A 15,466-nucleotide genomic window follows, 5' to 3' on the forward strand; every position below is an offset into this window, starting at 1 on the left:
AGGTAGAGTATCTTGACCTGTTGATCTATGTGGAAAACTACAAATTACAGACTAAATTCTACAGAAAATCCACAGCTGCTAATTCTATTTTGCATGCTTCGAGCTGTCACCCCCCAACTATAATCAAAAACATCCCACAAGGCGAGTACAGAAGAGCCAAACTTAACTGTTCAAAACCCAGCGACTATGACCTGTTCTCTTCACAAATTACTGAGAGACTTTTGATTAGGGGCTACAAACAATTCTCATTGACTACTTCCCATAACAACATGGGTAAAATGGACCGTAACAGGATGATTAACTCAACACGACGTCGTCAAGCAGACACCACTATTCGATTTATCACCCAATTTCACAATGGACATTATTCAATACGAAAACACCTTCGTAAACACTGGCATCTTATTAGTAATAATCCCTCTATTCAACCATTTATTACTCAATATCCACAAATAGGGTTCCGACGGGCCCCTAACCTTCGTGATAAACTCTGTCCTTCCTTTTTTCAACAAACAGTTTCGGAACCTTACTTTCCCAAACCAAAGGGATTTTTTACTTGTACAAAGTGTTCAATATGTAAATTGGGTCTCAATCGAACCACCTCATTGCACATTAATGATCAAGAACTTCTAATCAAGGACTTTATTAATTGTAAAAGCAGAAACGTGGTGTATTTGATATTCTGTCCATGTCAAAAGGCTTATATTGGCAGCACGATCCGCCCCCTAAAACTTCGAATCCAAGAACATTTCCGGAACATTTTGAAACTGGAGACCAAGGCACCTTTAGTGGAGCACTATAAAACTTTCCATCATAATGCACGCTCCTTTAAATTTATTGGAATTGACCGCATCACTCCGTCTCCACGGGGTGGTAACTTACACTTACGTTTACGTCAACAAGAAAGCAGGATGATTATTCAATATGATACAGTGAACAATGGTTTGAACAGGATCATGAATGGCACTATTGGCTATTGTAAATGATGTACTGTTAATACAATTTTTGTTGGCTGACAGTTCATAACGCTCTATTCGAGCCACGTTTTCTCCTTCATCTGTTCTATCTGATGGTTTACACTATAACTCTTTAATTTGTCTTTCTTTTCTTTCTTACAATTTCCCCGTTTCTACTGATAATTTTCTTTACTAATGAGTCTTCTTTTATCATATTATCTTATGCCAACCCTGCATGATCTAAATCAAGATCTATATTGGGCATATTTCCCTTTTTGATCACCTACTCATCATTTTCATAACAATTATTTTTGTAGACAATCTCCCTGTTCTTTCTCTTTTCTTTCAAATGTCTTCATAATCTTTATTATTTTTGTACCTCTCATCTCACATCTCTCTCCTTTGTTGATTGCACCAGAGGTTAATTTTTCTCACCATTGAATTGTTTAGGTCTGCAGTTCGTATTTTCCTTTTGAGCCTTACTATTACCAGGTAGGGCTTCTACCTGTTCAAATATGGCCGTCATTATTCCCACTTTTCACTTGTCTTGCTGTATGGAGTGTCCCTTCTCTGTTTCGTTTTCGCGAGGCAGAGAAGGGACGCGTACCTATGTAAATCAAGCTCAGCAGCCCGTCGGAGCAAACGCGATTTACCGCGGGACGCCGGCACATTTTCATTAACTTTAAACACTGAACAATGTAAAAATTCATTCCGCTTTGCTGTACTTCATGCGTCTCCCCTCACAGGGAGGCTGGATTTTAGTTACAGTGCTACGATGTTAAATATGCTCGCAGTTTGAACGTTAATACATGCTCGCTAGACAAGGCACGTTACTTTGAAGTTCAATTTGAGCCTGTCGTTCCACAATCAGACTTTCTTTGTTATACTAAGATATCTTTGTCTTTTCTCTGTTGTTTAAAATGTATCTCAATTACTATAGATTTCTGTTTAGAGATTTGTCGTTAGACGGTAAACCTGAGCTTTTCAAACACTTTTGCATGTTCTTCATCTGTGTCTTTGATATATATTGGTTTTACTTGATATTTTGTATAATTTATTGTATATAATTCCATGCCTAGATTTCTATCCTCAATTGTGACAATTTAATGTCAGAAGTTTTTTGCATATTGTTCCGAATTGGGTATGTGTGTTTTTTCCATTCTCCTAAGTTTTCTTCTTATTAATACCTATTACAGAATGTCCTTAGTTATTATTTTTTCGTCACGTGTATTTTTCTAATATATATTAACAGCATGTGAGTGCCAGCACACATCCATTTGGACTTACTCTTAGCTCTATTTTCTAATTAGTAGAGCATTACTAATATACTTTTGCGTACCAGAATATTAATAAGTAGTAGATTATAAGCACTTGTTTTTTTCACTTCAGTTAGTGGATCTCACTTGAGATTATGGTATGGGTTTTTCTTTTAAATTCACGGGTTCCCCTAAAGGGAGCACAAAATGCTCTGCACAATCTACACTGAAAGCATGCTATCACATTTGACAGCATTTGCCTGACTGTTTGACTTACCTTGTTTATATATATTTTCCTCAGCCTTGAGAAAGCCCTCGCTTACTCGCTCAAGGGGCGAAACACGTGTTGGCTGTTATACCATCGTACAACTCTACTTGACCTCTTTTCCAAATCTCCGGACTGGATTATCAAATTTGCTGATTAGTGAAGCACTCCTTATTTTCAACTTCGCTTTTTGAACCAAATTTTCTTGTAACTGAATTAACTGTTATACTACCGCACAACTCTACCTGACCTCTTTTCCAACTCTCCGGACTGGATTATTATTCTTACTGATTAGTGAAGCATTCCTTATTTTCAATTTTGCTCTCTGAACTAAATTTCTTTGTAACTGAATAAATAATTTTTGAAGCATTCTGCCAATGATCTGTCATAAATTTACTATGTGGGAAGTCACCTTTTCATTAATTCAGGACTGCAACCTTTGGGAGGCTTAGGGTCCAGGCCTCCTGAATTTCCCACATCTCGTTTTATCAATTCAGCAATATAAAACAGGCATTTTAAGGAAGTCGTCAAGCTGGACTCTTCTTCTTCTCTGGTATAACTAGTTGTAACGTACAGACTTCCTGCTTAAGCCTTGCTTCATGGTGTCCTTCACTCTTAATAGAAGGGAACAACGAAATGTCAAACTGGATCAAGTTTTTAATACATCGGATGTTGGCACTCTCAACTCGGGCAATACCAATTTGGCATCGGCAAGAAGTACCTTTCTAGCCTTGGAAAAGGCACTTAAAAAAGAAACAGCCAAAGGGTGGGAGGTGGCTTCTCTCAAGAAATATTTGGAACACAATCGTATTCCTCGGGGGCTACGTATTTTGATCTTTCCACCGACAGATACCACCTCCCAAGAGAGCCTTCAGAAATGGGAATCTAATTTAAAAATGGCTTCAATGAATATGATTCATCAACTCATTGATATATCCCAGGAACAGTATGAGCATCATAAACAAGAAGTTGATCAACTTACCCAAAGAATTGATGAGGCTAACTGGGGTGACATCTCAACAAAAAACTATGCAATTCTTAACAATATAATAGATAATTATGAGGCCGATATCATCCAGCGTAAAAACCGGAAATTCAGACGAGACCTTCGTGATTATCAGCAGGGGAGAGTATATACCTTCAGTAAGAAATATGATCATGTTCAGGACTCTAATCTCCCTATAGATACACATAGCTGCCCAGACACTATTCCCTCTTCTGAAGTAGAAACATCTGATGACTCTGATAAGGATTCTTCTACCAGGCCTAGGGTAAATTTTTTAGAGGAAGCCCGGCGATTCCGCCTAGGATCTTTACAAGAAATTCGCACAAAATTACCAGATACATTAACGGTCACTCCGGGCACCTCAGGTATACAAACACGGGCCCGCAGCAAGAATCTTCGGCCTCTAAATACAATGACCAACTAGTAGTTAACCTTTCAGATTATTCTCTTTCTTCATCTGAACTATACATCCTAAACAAAGGTCTGTCCTACTGCCCTACAAACATGTGGAATATAACTCAAACCAAAATTGACTTTTTCAAATTTATACGTCAACTCAAACTAAAGTCATTTTTCTCTACATTTTCTTCTCCTTCCTCCCAGCCTTCGCTCTCATTACCCTCCCAAGATCTTTCTGTTCGGGACCTGGAAGACATTGGACTTCTTTGCAACTTAGCAAATACTACTGAACCAGATCTCCCCCTTAGCACATTAGCCGAACAACTCGAGCTTAATACTAACCAGTATCATCCCTCGGGAATGAGACCAAAATCTACTTTTACTCCTTCCCTTCCAGCAGGGAATTCTATAGATCTTTTCGCCTGCACAGTTTTAAAAGACCTTGATAAGGAGTATAAACGTTACTGTGACAAACGCAAATTTCTTCCCTCAAATGTTACTCGTCAACAAAGATTAGCTTTGTCCAATCTAAGAATGAATCCCAATATTATTATCAAGGAAGCAGATAAGGGAGGTAATATCGTTATTCTAAACACCTCAGATTACCTCAAGGAGGCTTATCGTCAATTACACAATACTAAGTGCTATAAACGCTTAGATTCTAATCCCACAGCACATATTCAACAACAACTTTCAGAACTTCTCGATTATTGGTTTTCACGACAAGTCATCTCACATCAAGAAAGAACTGCTTTATTTCTCTCTCATCCAACCGTGCCAACATTGTATCTTCTTCCTAAAATTCATAAAAAAGATTTTCCTCCCAAAGGCAGGCCCATAATATCGGGTGTAAATTCTATCTGCTCCAAATTAGGGACTTTAATTGACCAAGTACTTCAGCCCCGAATGACTAATCTACCTTCCTTTGTGAGGGATACAAAAGACATCATTCGTAAACTCAAAGAAATAGATTGGCAGCCTGATTATCTCTTAGTGACCATTGATATAGTCAGCCTCTATACCTCCATTAAACACCAGGATGGTCTAGAGGCTGTTAGATTAGCACTCTCGACCAAATCAGTGTCTTTCTCTACTCACAATAGTATGATATTGCACATGTTACAATTTTGCTTGGAGAATAATTATTTTCTCTTTGACGGACAGTTCTATTTACAGCTTCAGGGTACGGCGATGGGGGCCAAATTTGCGCCTTCTTATGCTTGTATACTCATGGGAGCGGTAGAACGGGAGTGGCTGTGGAGTGACCACAATGAAGAGTTTTCTCACAATATCATTTTTTGGGAACGCTATATCGATGATATCCTGTTGATCTGGCAAGGAAATAGAACATAACTAACTCTTTTTCTTCAGTCCCTAGTACCAAACAAATGGGACATTGACATCACATATAATATTTCAGATACACAGGTAGAGTATCTTGACCTGTTGATCTATGTGGAAAACTACAAATTACAGACTAAATTCTACAGAAAATCCACAGCTGCTAATTCTATTTTGCATACTTCGAGCTGTCACCCCCCAACTATAATCAAAAACATCCCACAAGGCGAGTACAAAAGAGCCAAACTTAACTGTTCAAAACCCAGCGACTATGACCTGTTCTCTTCACAAATTACTGAGAGACTTTTGATTAGGGGCTACAAACAATTCTCATTGACTACTTCCCATAACAACATGGGTAAAATGGACCGTAACAAGATGATTAACTCAACACGACGTCGTCAAGCAGACACCACTATTCGATTTATCACCCAATTTCACAATGGACATTATTCAATACGAAAACACCTTCGTAAACACTGGCATCTTATTAGTAATAATCCCTCTATTCAACCATTTATTACTCAATATCCACAAATAGGGTTCCGACGGGCCCCTAACCTTCGTGATAAACTCTGTCCTTCCTTTTTTCAACAAACAGTTTCGGAACCTTACTTTCCCAAACCAAAGGGATTTTTTACTTGTACAAAGTGTTCAATATGTAAATTGGGTCTCAATCGAACCACCTCATTGCACATTAATGATCAAGAACTTCTAATCAAGGACTTTATTAATTGTGAAAGCAGAAACGTGGTGTATTTGATATTCTGTCCATGTCAAAAGGCTTATATTGGCAGCACGATCCGCCCCCTAAAACTTCGAATCCAAGAACATTTCCGGAACATTTTGAAACTGGAGACCAAGGCACCTTTAGTGGAGCACTATAAAACTTTCCATCATAATGCACGCTCCTTTAAATTTATTGGAATTGACCGCATCACTCCGTCTCCACGGGGTGGTAACTTACACTTACGTTTACGTCAACAAGAAAGCAGGATGATTATTCAATATGATACAGTGAACAATGGTTTGAACCAGGATCATGAATGGCACTATTGGCTATTGTAAATGATGTACTGTTAATACAATTTTTGTTGGCTGACAGTTCATAACGCTCTATTCGAGCCACGTTTTCTCCTTCATCTGTTCTATCTGATGGTTTACACTATAACTCTTTAATTTGTCTTTCTTTTCTTTCTTACAATTTCCCCGTTTCTACTGATAATTTTCTTTACTAATGAGTCTTCTTTTATCATATTATCTTATGCCAACCCTGCATGATCTAAATCAAGATCTATATTGGGCATATTTCCCTTTTTGATCACCTACTCATCATTTTCATAACAATTATTTTTGTAGACAATCTCCCTGTTCTTTCTCTTTTCTTTCAAATGTCTTCATAATCTTTATTATTTTTGTACCTCTCATCTCACATCTCTCTCCTTTGTTGATTGCACCAGAGGTTAATTTTTCTCACCATTGAATTGTTTAGGTCTGCAGTTCGTATTTTCCTTTTGAGCCTTACTATTACCAGGTAGGGCTTCTACCTGTTCAAATATGGCCGTCATTATTCCCCCTTTTCACTTGTCTTGCTGTATGGAGTGTCCCTTCTCTGTTTCGTTTTCGCGAGGCAGAGAAGGGACGCGTACCTATGTAAATCATGCTCAGCAGCCCGTCGGAGCAAACGCGATTTACCACGGGACGCCGGCACATTTTCATTAACTTTAAACACCGAACAAGGTAAAAATTAATTCCGCTTTGCTGTACTTCATGCGTCTCCCCTCACAGGGAGGCTGGATTTTAGTTACAGTGCTACGATGTTAAATATGCTCGCAGTTTGAACGTTAATACATGCTCGCTAGACAAGGCACGTTACTTTGAAGTTCAATTTGAGCCTGTCGTTCCACAATCAGACTTTCTTTGTTATACTAAGATATCTTTGTCTTTTCTCTGTTGTTTAAAATGTATCTCAATTACTATAGATTTCTGTTTAGAGATTTGTCGTTAGACGGTAAACCTGAGCTTTTCAAACACTTTTGCATGTTCTTCATCTGTGTCTTTGATATATATTGGTTTTACTTGATATTTTGTATAATTTATTGTATATAATTCCATGCCTAGATTTCTATCCTCAATTGTGACAATTTAATGTCAGAAGTTTTTTGCATATTGTTCCGAATTGGGTATGTGTGTTTTTTCCATTCTCCTAAGTTTTCTTCTTATTAATACCTATCACAGAATGTCCTTAGTTATTATTTTTTCGTCACGTGTATTTTTCTAATATATATTAACAGCATGTGAGTGCCAGCACACATCCATTTGGACTTACTCTTAGCTCTATTTTCTAATTAGTAGAGCATTACTAATATACTTTTGCGTACCAGAATATTAATAAGTAGTAGATTATAAGCACTTGGTTTTTTCACTTCAGTTAGTGGATCTCACTTGAGATTATGGTATGGGTTTTTCTTTTAAATTCACGGGTTCCCCTAAAGGGAGCACAAAATGCTCTGCACAATCTACACTGAAAGCATGCTATCACATTTGACAGCATTTGCCTGACTGTTTGACTTACCTTGTTTATATATATTTTCCTCAGCCTTGAGAAAGCCCTCGCTTACTCGCTCAAGGGGCGAAACACGTGTTGGCTGTTATACCATCGTACAACTCTACTTGACCTCTTTTCCAACTCTCCTGACTGGATTATCAAATTTGCTGATTAGTGAAGCACTCCTTATTTTCAACTTCGCTTTTTGAACCAAATTTTCTTGTAACTGAATTAACTGTTATACTACCGCACAACTCTACCTGACCTCTTTTCCAACTCTCCGGACTGGATTATTATTCTTACTGATTAGTGAAGCATTCCTTATTTTCAATTTTGCTCTCTGAACTAAATTTCTTTGTAACTGAATAAATAATTTTTGAAGCATTCTGCCAATGATCTGTCATAAATTTACTATGTGGGAAGTCACCTTTTCATTAATTCAGGACTGCAACCTTTGGGAGGCTTAGGGTCCAGGCCTCCTGAATTTCCCACATCTCGTTTTATCAATTCAGCAATATAAAACAGGCATTTTAAGGAAGTCGTCAAGCTGGACTCTTCTTCTTCTCTGGTATAACTGTGCATGGAAGGGGCATGCAATTGGTGTTGTTCTCATTGCATTTTTATGCTGCCTCAGATTTACGAGTTTTCATAAACCTGAGGCAGCGCCAAAATCTAACGCCACCCCAGGTGTGGTGTTAGAGTGGCGCAGCAAGGAGAGATGCTTTAATTTCTCCTTATTTTTTGCTCTTTCTACAGCACATATAGAAAGAGCAAATTGCCTTTTGCGATTGTTTTTGTGCAGGAAGGTGTCCCTTTCTGCACAAAAACTATCTCCTCCTCAATGCAGCTATCCTTCTACCATAGCGCAAGGGTGGCTGCGTTGACGAACTGCAGGAAATTTAGCACTGGCACAGGGGAAAACACAGAGTTGCACCGTATACTAGTAAATACAGTGCATCCCTGCGTTTTGAAAATGACAGTGCACAGTGCTGCCAAATTTGGCACAGTGCTGCGCTCCATCATTTTCTAATAAATCTGGCCCTCAATTCACTGTAACTGCGGAAATGGCTAATAAATAAAACCCATGGAGAAAGAGGAAAACTTAGGGAAGTCCTTGGGAAGTATATAGTGGCCATTAAGTTAGCAAAATCCTCACACTTTTCTGAAGTAATTAGAGGGGCTTTGAACTCCTCTAAAGAACTGTTTAATACTGTTCGTGCCCTGACGTCTTCCACGACAAGAATTTCCCGGCAGTCTGAAAACAGGCCACAGTGATTCCTCTCACTAAAAAACCAGGAAAAGATGCTGCTTACCTTTCAAATCTGCGCCCGATCTCGCTCCTGCCGTGCTTGGGCAAAATGTTAGAAAAACATCTAAATTATGAGTTATCTGCCTTTCTTCAAGAGAATGGCAAACTGGACCCGTCACAGCACGGCTTTCGCTGTGCTCACAGCACGGAAACAGCACTGATCTCTACTTCCGATATTATTAGTCAAAGAGGCGATTTGGGAGAGGGTACGATTCTGGTCCTGTTGGACTTGTCAGCAGCTTTTGACACTTTGGGGGTCATTCCGACCCTGGCGGTCCATGACCGCCAGGGCCGGGGACCGCGGAAGCACCGCCAACAGGCTGGCGGTGCTTCCAGGGCTATTCTGACCGCGGCAGTAAAGCCGTGGTCAGAAAAGGGGAACCGGCGGTTTCCCGGCGGTTTTCCCCTGGCCCAGGGAATCCTCCATGGCGGCGCTGCTTGCAGCACCGCCATGGGGATTCCGACCCTCTTCCCGCCACCCTGTTTCTGGCGGTTCTTACTGCCAGGAACAGGATGGCGGGAACGGGTGTCGTGGGGCCCCTGGGGGCCCCTGCACTGCCCATGCCACTGGCATGGGCAGTGCAGGGGCCCCCTAACAGGGCCCCATACAGATTTTCACTGTCTGCTTGGCAGACAGTGAAAATCGTGACGGGTGCCACTGCACCCGTCGCACCCGTGCAACTCCGCCGGCTCCATTCGGAGCCGGCATCCTTGTTGCAGGGGCTTTCCCGCTGGGCCGGCGGGTGGCCTTTTGGCGGTTGCCCGCCAGCCCAGCGGGAAAGCCAGAATGGCCGCCGCGGTCTCCTGACCGCAGAGCGGTCATTCGGCGGTAACCGCATGGCGCCTATTTCTCCTACCATCCTGCTTAATCGTTTGTCCCAGGTCGGAGTGAGAGGGAAGGCCTGGAAGTTACTCTGCGCCTTTCTCACGGATAGAACGATCACGGTGGCTTGTGGAGACCATCGAGCCTCCCCTTTCCATCTTCCGTGTGGAGTTCCGCAGGGGTCCTCCCTCAGCCCTACGCTTTTTAATGTATATATGGCGCCCCTGGCAAACCTGGTTCACTCTTTCGGCTTCCAGATTGTTCCTACGCAGATGGCAGGCAGGTGATTGTGCCAGTTTCGTGTAATTGGGAGGACACAAAGGAGAAATTCCAATGTGGCATGACAGCAATTAACAATTGGATGGCCAGCAATTGGCTAAAACTTAACGGGGACAAGACGGTGATTATTGTCCCTTGGGAAAATAGTTGGTGGCCTCCAGCTTGTGGGGGTTGTCCGTCACCTGTGCCCTTCGCTAAAAACCTAGGCATAATTTTTTACAAGCTACAGATTAATCATATAGTCAAGATCTGCTTTTGGATATTAAAAACACGTAAACATTTTTTACATCTTTTAGAGGACGATTTAAGGCAGCCGGTTGTGCTGGCGTTAGTCATCTCAAGACTTGACTATTGTAACGCATTGCTGCTCAATGTGAATAAATCATCTTTAGACAAATTACAGTCTATTCAGAACACAGGCAGCACGCTTAACTTTGAATCTCCCTCAGTCTATATCTGCTATCAGATGTTTGACATCCCTACATTGGTTACCGATTAAGAAGAGGATTACTTTTAAAACACTCTGGGGGTTATTACAACTTTGGAGGAGGTGTTAATCCGTCCCAAAAGTGACGGTAAAGTGACGGATATACCACCAGCCGTATTACGAGTCCATTATATCCTATGGAACTCGTAATACAGCTGGTGGTATATCCGTCACTTTTGGGACGGATTAACACCTCCTCCAAAGTTGTAATAACCCCCTATGTCTCACTCACAAAGCATTACAGTCGGAGTGTTGTGACTATTTGAATTCTACTCTGCAATCTTATCAACCAACGAGACATCTGAGATCCTCTTTCAAATATATGATCAAGGTGCCTCGCTGCAACAAGGCTAGGTGGGGAAACCGTGCTTTTACAGTGGAAGTGGCTAGGCTCTGGAATGCCCTGCCTCTTACGCTTCGTCAAATGGCAACTCATTTTTCCTTCAGGAAAAGCCTTAAAACCTGGCCTTTTGTAATTTAGGTTTTCTTGTGGGTGGCTTGTGCTCTTTCCCTCTGTCCTCGGTTTGATTAGCGCTTCAATGCTTTTGCCGGGATGCGCTTTATAAATGAACCAATACAATACAATACAACACAATACAATACTGTAGCATCTGCAAATGTGGAAACATTTTTATGGGAAGTAGCATTCAACCTCTCAAAGAGCACTTTCAAGAACACATAAGAGCCATCAGGAACTACAATACTGGTTACCCTATGGCCTTACACTATAATTCTTCACACAGGGGTTCAGAGGTACTGAATATTAAGTTTCATAGAATTACCCAAATTTTGAGCCACCCTAGAGGAAGTGACAGAAATGGGGCACTCAGAAAATGTGAAGCCAAATGGATCATCAAATTGCGGGCTGTGGAATGCGGGCTTAATACTTATAGAGAACTACATGGACTTCTGGGCTAATTCCCTTGGTTTGTGTTGCATTGTTAGCCTTTGCCTATAGAATGTCTTTGCACTTACAATAGTAATGTAATGTTTGCCATTATTATCTGTGTTAGATGCCATATATTTTGATGAACATAAATTGTTCTATCTAGGCCCATCCAGGTATAGCATTTGAGTATGATTGTCAGTCCTAGTTTGGACAATGTGTATAATGCTATTATCAACGATCTACAGCTGTTTGCTTGTGGAATGCTAGGATTTATGCATAGATTTATCGCTTTGGGTTCTTCGTTGTTCTGGTCCTATGTGTCGCATATGTTGTTACTCATAGCTGCTAAATGTTTTGACATATGAAATAACAGGGGACCGGTTTCCATATTTACATGCATGCCACATTGTTAATTTGATTATCTTTGTGCCCCATTTTATGATTTATTCATTTCCATCATTTGACTATTTATGAAATTGTTTCTCCATCATGCTATATTGATGATTTCATTTATCTTGTTCACCTCACCACTAGCCCTCATTTCCTTTCCTTGGCCTGGTTCTTGTTACCTTCTGTATGCACTTGGGGGCATATTTATACCCCATTTGCACCTAATTTGAACTCCATATGTATATTTTTACGTTAGACCAGTCCAGAATATTGGAGTTTGCACCATTTTTTATATGTGTCAACTTACCTTGCACCAATGAAGTGCAAGGTAGGCGTTCCCATCTAAAAAATGGTGCTAACCCCATAACCCCATATTCATCCGCCCGTGCTACGATGACTCAAGGGTGGAAGGAGGGGCTAATTATTCAACACCTGGGTCAGGAAGGCGTTAAGGCATCTGTGGACCCATTTCCATGGTTAAACACCTCCTCAAGACCCAGGAACACCCCCACCCACACCAGAGGGACACCGGAGTACGGGGGACCCCATCCCAGGTAAGTAGGGTGAGTATAGGGATTTTTTTTTTTTTTTAATTAAATTGCCATCAGGGGCCCAACTTGGGACCCCTGCTGCATGGCACAGAGTGCATTGGCCATGCCCAGGGGACACTGGTCCCCTGTGCTGGCCATTGGAGTGGTGGGCATGACTTCTGTCTTTTCAAAGACAGAAGTCATGTGGTATGGATGGTTTTGCATCAGAAAATGACACTAGGCTGGTTAGAGTCATCTTTTTTTACTCTAACCAGCCTAACGTCATTTTTTGGTGCACAACCCCCTTCTTCCATACCGCCAGCCCCACCTGGCTAACGTCAATTTCTTTTACGCCAGCCCATCCTTTGCACCAGCTTGCGCTATTTGATAAGTATGGCGCCAGGCTAGTGCTCAGGAATAGTGCAAGCCAGTGATAATATTTTTGGTGCAAAACTGCCGTAGTGCGGTTTTGCACCAAAAAGTATAAATATGCTCCTTGGTATCTTTTTTACATGATCCCTTGGGGACTTCTGAGTCAGACTCTGTGCATGTACTTGGGTATAAACACCTGTGTTGGCACCCACTGTCGACTTAGGTCAAATATGATACTGGAGTATTATAGATAACTCAGTGGCTGCACATTATGTGACTCACTAGGGTGAGAATTCTGCGTCTAGACTGTTGTTCTGGGGCTATTTCCGGCATAATTGATCTTATCACTATTGATTCTTAAATATGGAAGCCACAGCTTTTGTCTTGGACAAGGGACCATTTACTTCCTAATCCTTTTTCGGTTTTCACAGTGAGCACTTATTTGCTTTTGGCCATTGCCTGCATCAGCTTAAGACACCCATGACATGGCTACAACGTTTGTCGTCCAGCTACACAGGTAAGTATCTCTCAGTGACTGGTGTACTTGTAGGCTTTGAAGCTGGATATCATTAGCGTAGTACATGTCTTTTGGTAAACAATGCTGTTCATTCAGTAATAAATGTACTTTGTATTGGGTTCTGCGTACTCATGACTGGTAAGGATCCATTGTGGACTATCTACGCAGGAGCCATGGCCGAGCTCCAGAAAAGACTGCAACGCATACAGAACGCCTCCGCAAGCCTCATCCTGGACATCCCCCGACACTGCCACATCACAGCCCACCTGAGAGACCTACAGTGGCTCCCGGTCAAAAAGAGAATCATGTTCAAACTCCTCACGCACGCTCACAAGGCACTGCACTACACAGGATCAGAATACCTGAACAGACGTCTCTCTTTTTATACCACGCCCCACACAGTGATAACAGAATGCCATTTTTTGTGTTAATTCTAGAGGAAAAGCTGAGGAACAAGAGGAGAAGAGATGGGAGAGACAAGACAAATGGGCTCGGAAAGAGAAATTGGGAGAGTGGCAGAAGAGAGAAAAGGAGGGAAAGGGAACGAGAGAGGGAAAGGATTGGCAATGAGAAGGAGAAGCTTACAATGGCAGCAGATGGAGCTCCATGATGGAGGAGAAACTCTACCTTCTACAAAAAAAGAGGAGGAAATGAGGAGAAATAAATATATGTCTACACGTTGTGTTGTGCCTCCCCTGGGTAGGCATACGTTTTTTACTCGCCAAGGTTTACGGGGTCTTATAAATCTGTGGATCCATCAAAATGAATGGGTGTTGCATGGGAAAACCCATTACAACCCCATGGAACGTCTCCCTGGCACAGAGGAAGGTAACTCACCAATTTGTGCTGCCTTACCCTTACTCCATAATTATGGGGCCATTCAAAGTCACATAAAGTGCCTTTGAATAGCCTCATAGAAATGGTTGAGAGGTTTGCACCGTCGCTCATAAATATGCCCCCAAGTGCTATTAGCAAATTAAGATGATTTCTAAACTTCAATTATTCAATTAGGGCATTTTTTTACCAAATGAAAGTTTGACACCACTTCTATATTACTTTGAAGAAACAAATAGTGCTGTTGAGGGTTGGCACAACTATTCAATAGCTAAAAGGCCATCCTAACTGCTATAATGTTTTGAAAATTTTGAAATAGGAGAAAATGTTCCAGGAAATTAGAGAAGACAATCTTTTTGCAAATAATCTGTAACATAGATTTAGTAAACATTTTTTTACAAAAATTAAGATATTAATGCATTTAATTACTGTTTCCTGCTCAATTTAAAAAATCTCCCCTAGGCTGGACCCCCAAACCCTTACATCCAACTCCTAAAAGTAACCCATAGAAGTTTAAATACATAAAATCGGTGGCATTTCAAAACTATACTACCAGCTTATAATCATTATCACAGTTTTTTAAATTTTCTATAGAGTTAAGATAATAACAAATTGAATTAGCATTTCCTGTTTAGCTTTAAAAATACTTCCACTCTGATCCCTTAAAGGTAAAATTAAAAATGTTTAATTACATGTAATTGATAGTATTAGTTGAAATATATAAATACTACCAGACTATTAGAGTACTTTTCTGTTTATTATAAGAAAACTGAAAATATTATTTAGAATAACTACTTTATCCAAGGTAAAGAACTTGATACCCTGGGCACCTAAATCTCTGGTATTCAACTCTTTAACAAAATGTAAAACCTAATATTCTTATTAGTATTAGAAGTATTTTAAATAAGAATGCTATCAAAATATAAAATGTATTTAAACAAAAATACAAAAGCATTACAGAAAGTCTCAAAACGTACTGTTAAGCCTTTCCTTGAAATATTACATTAAAAGTCTAATAATGTCAAATATTTGCTTATGGGAGTTAGGGGGAACCCCTGCCATTTTACTAACATTTTAAAATAATAACACAATAATGCCAAAAGTTTTCTTTTGAGGGGTAAAGCCCATTAACCCCCATCCTTTCTTTTATATTTTGGTACACTACTCTGTGTAAAGTAGGCATGATTCATGAATGTAAATACATGTATGAGATATGTGTTAATCCTTAGCTTAGACATTTGTAACCTTGGAACACATACTTTTTT

Source organism: Pleurodeles waltl, chromosome 2_1, assembly GCF_031143425.1.
Source record: "Pleurodeles waltl isolate 20211129_DDA chromosome 2_1, aPleWal1.hap1.20221129, whole genome shotgun sequence".
Classification (NCBI taxonomy): Eukaryota; Metazoa; Chordata; class Amphibia; order Caudata; family Salamandridae; genus Pleurodeles; species Pleurodeles waltl.